Source organism: Lagenorhynchus albirostris, chromosome 19 (assembly GCF_949774975.1).
Source record: "Lagenorhynchus albirostris chromosome 19, mLagAlb1.1, whole genome shotgun sequence".
NCBI classification, from domain to species: domain Eukaryota; kingdom Metazoa; phylum Chordata; class Mammalia; order Artiodactyla; family Delphinidae; genus Lagenorhynchus; species Lagenorhynchus albirostris.
Window position 1 is genome coordinate 15,300,899 of NC_083113.1, and position 5,037 is coordinate 15,305,935.

Here is a 5,037-nt window from a genome sequence, read left to right on the forward strand (position 1 = left end):
TATGTTCTTGCACTTTTCACCCTGTAGCTGAATTACTTCTCTATATTCTGGATGCTCAATTACAGTACCATTTCAGGCAAATTCCTTCCTAAATGCCTTCACTAGTTTCTTTTTATCGTAATCAGCGATCCCTTGGACTGTAGTAAGGGTCTTCCTGCCGGTTCTCCGTTGAATTTTTTTTTTTTTTTTTTTTTTTTTTGCGTTCCACGGGCCTCTCACTGTTGTGGCCTCTCCCGTTGCGGAGCACAGGCTCCGGACGCGCAGGCTCAGCGGCCATGGCTCACGGGCCCAGCCGCTCCGCAGCATGTGGGATCTTCCGGGACCGGGGCACGAACCCGTGTCCCCTGCATCGGCAGGTGGACTCTCAACCACTGCGCCACCAGGGAAGCCCCCGTTGAATTCTTTTATCAATATAATCCTCAGTGCCGGCAGGAAGCAGATCATCTCCCTTACTTGCATCAGCAAAGGGGTCGAAAGAGTGGAGGTTCTGGATAGCAGACATACGATACAATTCCTTTTCCTCTGTGGAAACGGCCTGCGGAAGGCCGCGGCTGGAGAAAGCGGGCGCGGAGGACCAAGCATCGGGAAGCGAGGGGGCTCGAGGGGGAGGCTGCTTAGTCCATGGCAGCGGCTTAGTGATTCCTTACTACTTTTTTTTTTAACTTATTTTATTTTTGGCTGCGTTGGGTCTTCGTTGCTGCGTGCCGGCTTTCTGTAGTTGCAGTGAGTGGGGGCTACTCTTCGTTGCGGTGTGCGGGCTTCTCATTGCGGTGGCTTCTCTCGTTGCGGAGCATGGGCTCTAGGTGCGCGGGCTTCAGTAGTTGTGGCTCACGGGCTCTAAAGTACAGGCTCAGTAGTTGTGGTATAGGAGCTTAGTTGCTTCACGGCATGTGGGATCTTCCCGGATCAGGGCTTGAACCCGTGTCCCCTGCATTGGCAGGCGGATTCTTAGCCGCTGCACCACCAGGGAAGCCCCATTCACTACTTTTTATAATTTCCTTTTTCTTTGGTTTTTCAACAGAGTTTTCTTTGTATTTATTCTTCTTGGCCTTTTGACAGCTTCTTTGAACTATGGCCTGATGGATTTAGTTTGGGACATTTTTCAGCTAATATTTTTTCAAATATTCTTCTGCCCCTTTTCTCCCTCTGCGTCTTAAATTGTGTGTGTTTAAAACCTGTTCATTGTATTTTACTTAGCCCTAAATTATTATCTCCATTTTAAAGTAAGATGATGAAATTGGCCCCCAAAACTAAATTGTCCAAGGGGCACATGGTTAGTTATTGTGATAGCTGAGATTCACATCTGAGAAGTTTGACAAAGCCCATTAAAAAAAATTATGATTGAATATCATCTCTCAATGTCATGCATTTTTTAATGCCTTCCATCTCAGTACTTCATCAGGAATATGATGAATTAACAGATCTGTGGAATATGCCATCACTATTGATGGCATAATATATCACCTTACTGGTGATAATAATTTATTTAATCTTTTATTAGGTATTTACGTTTCTAACTTGTGCTTATTGTACATCATTCTTTGATATACATCCTTGTGCATGTATCACTGTGCATTTTATAACTCTTTCCCAATGACAGTTTCCTAGAAGTTATATTTCTGAATGACTAGCAGATATTTAGTAATTGCTAACAATATGGCAGGCCCTGGGCTAGTGTTTGAAGATTAGCATTAAAAGTGTAGTTGCTATCCTTCAGATCTTTATAATTGAGCAAGAAAAATGTAATCCTTACAGGAATAAATCTAAAGTAGGGGGTGATAAAGGCCTCTAGACTAAATTAAGATGATATACCTCTGAAGATATAGATGGAAGACATTCTAGCAAGCTGAAAATTATTTTGAATTCATGGACTCTCTGGAAATGAATGGATTCATGCAGCAAGCTACACGTCTTTTACATTTTGTATTACACTGATGTTAGATGCAAAATGAGATTATTAGTATAAGATGTTTCAGCAGCTTTTGAAGAACATTATGGCTAGAAGATCAGGAAGATATGAAGAAAAACAGCAATGAGACTTAATCAATACATTCATTACTCAGGAACTTCTAGCCATACTTTTCTACCCAGTAATCCAACATAGTTATACTTAGGAAACATAGATTTGTTCAGATATGTATTTGGAACACGAAGGGGTAAAGAAAAGTCATTCAGCATAAATACACTAGCTCTTATAAGAGTATCTTTAACTTTTCTACGAAATCAAGAGAAAGATATACTATCCTATGATCCTTAATGCCACTTCTTTTTTAATATAATTTATATATTTATTTATTTTTGGCTGCATTGGGTCTTCATTGCTGTGCGCTGGCTTCCTCTAGTTGTGGCGAGCAGAGGCTATTCTTCTTTGTGGTGCGTGGGCTTCTCATTGTGGTGACTTCTCTTGTTGCAGAGCATAGGCTCTAGACACGTGGGCTTCAGTAGTTGTGGCACGCAGGCTCAGTAGTTGTGGCACATGGGCTTAGTTGCTCCGCAGCATGTGGGATCTTCCCAGGCCAGGGATCGAACCCGTGTCCCCTGCATTGGCAGGCGGATTCTCAACCACTGCACCACGAGGGAAGTCCCAATGCCACTTCTAAGTATATATTCAAGAGAAATGATTACATTTATCCACAAAGTTACATGGGTAAGGATGTTAATAGCAGCTTTGTTTATTTTAACCCAAAAATGTTACCAACCAAAATGCCCTAGCAGGATGCATAAGAAAATTGTACTACATAACAATATGAAAAAAGAAAGTACTGGTACATTTACATAGATGAGTCTTAAAGGTATTATGCTGAGTGAAAGAAGTCAGTCACAAAAGAGTATGTACTGTGTGATTTCACTTATGTGAAGTTCAAAAGTAGGTAAAACTAACCAATTATGATAGAAGTCAGAATATTGGTCACCCAGGTGGTACAGACCGGGAAGGGGCATGACTGGAACTTGTATGTTAGAAAAACCCTGTATCTCAATCTGGGTGGTAGTCACCCTCCTATACACGTAAAATAATCAAGCTGTATACTTAAGATCAGTGTCTTTTACATACTTTATGTGTATTATACTTCAATTTAAATAATCAAGGGGAAGAAGGATGGGGCCATTTAATAATAGACTCTTGATGTCTCCCTAGTTTAGATTAATGTGTGTGGCTCATGGACACCTGGCCCTTCAACAAAGCCTGCTAATTGATGGTTCTTAATCTCATAGCAGGGTCTGATGATTAGGACTAAAAGAGAAAAAAAAAAAGACAAAAATGTATTCATTTTTGGCTGGATACAGTGGGCATGATTTCCTCCTTCCCAGTCTGGATACTAAATGAGAGCGATGAGCCATGAGAATCTGAGAGTTGTAATGTAGGCTTAGAAGAATGCATGGTCTGTGCAGTTTTCTCACTTCAGATGTGGAAGATCAACCAGGCTCCAGAAACCTTAAAGGAGGTTCTATATGGCTGATATGGCCCCTCCTCTGGCCTGGAAGAGCAAGTTTGAACAGTCTAGTCCCAAGTGTAGCTCAGCATCCCAGAACGCAGTACTGGTGGAAATCCTGTTAAAGTGCCCACACTTCTGTTTCAATGCAGGAGAACATCTGCTAGGAATCCATCTGTTTACATCAGTGTTCCCTGGGGTTTGCAGAAAGCATAGAGGTCCCTAGACTCCACCTTATCTTCCCAATGTATATATGGGGGGAGGGTGGTTTGGAAGAAAAAAATGGAGGAGAAAAACCTTGACATTTTGTGAACTCCATGGCAAATCTGGTCTCATTGCCTTATTTTTTTCCTCCTCCCAGATAAGACTTCCCTGGATTCTAGGATTCTTGAGTAGATGAATTCCAAGGAAGACTGTCTAATTCTTGCAATTCTAAACTCATGGGTCATGTAAGTTGGTTTTCGGTGTTAAATTCTGTCATTTTTTAGGTTATGTGAAGACTTTAATTTTTTATTCTGAATCTTCCCCAGTTCCTCCTATTTTTGGAGGAATGCACTCCAGGTCCCTCCTCTGTGCCCCCATCTTCTCAAACCACTGTTCAAATGTGTACTGGAGAAATCAGCATCTCCTAGGTACTCAGTCTTTTGTCTAGACCAGAGGTGAAGCAAAAACAAAGTCCCTTCAGAGAGATACTTGACCATCTCTTGTCGGTTCTGCAATTTGATGATAAAGGATGATTTCGTTTGCACATGGGAAAGTTCTGAACTTTTCCATAGACCCATGTCTGTAGATAAAATAGGATTTAGTGTTGATTGGCCTCAGCTGCTGCTAAGGTGCTCAGTCCTTCTGAGGAAGCTGCAGGACGCTTTAGGCTTAGGCCCTCACTTCATCCTGAGGCTAGCACTGCGCCCAGCATTCCCCGCTTAGCATTCGCCCACACCATGGCCTCCATCTCAGAGCTCACCTGCATCTACTGGGCCTTCATCCTGAACAACGATGAGGTTATGGTCATGGAGGATAAGATCAATGCCCTAATTATAGCAGCCAGTGTAAATGTTGGAGCTTTCTGGCCAGGTTTGTTTGCAAAGGCTCTGGCATTGGGAGCCTCATCTGCAATATAAGGGCTCAGGGACCTGTCCCAGCAGCTGATCCTGCACGAGCAGGAGGTCCTCCCCCCTCCACCACTTCTGCCCCAGCTGAGGAGGGGAAAGTGGAAGCAAAGAAAGAAGAATTTGAGGAGTCTGATGTTGACATGGGCTTTGATCTCTTTGACTAAACCTCTTGTTACATGTTCAATAAAAAGCTGAACTCTTTAAACAAAACAAAACAAAAAAAGAATGTCGTGAAATCCCAGGCTTTGTGAGGCCTTTAGGGGTGGGCAAGGAAATGATTTAGAGCCTACTTACAGATCCATGCTGGGAATTCCTGAGAGGTGAAAACCTATAGTAGGGTCCATTTTGTGTCTGAAGAGCATGTACTGATTTCAGGTGATATATGTGTGACTCTGGATTAACCTGTAACAGTATTCTCTGGCTCAGACATGAGAAAATTGTCTGGGGGGGATGGGAGATGGAGTAGCAAGTAATAAGATACGATAGATAGGATG

The 5,037-nt window shown here is 42.5% G+C and overlaps 1 pseudogene; it reads left to right on the top strand.

The window, feature by feature from the left end:
- Window positions 1–3,873: 3,873 nt before the first annotated feature.
- On the top strand, window positions 3,874–4,707 carry LOC132510390 (large ribosomal subunit protein P1-like; annotated as a pseudogene).
- The last annotated feature ends 330 nt before the right edge of the window (window positions 4,708–5,037 follow it).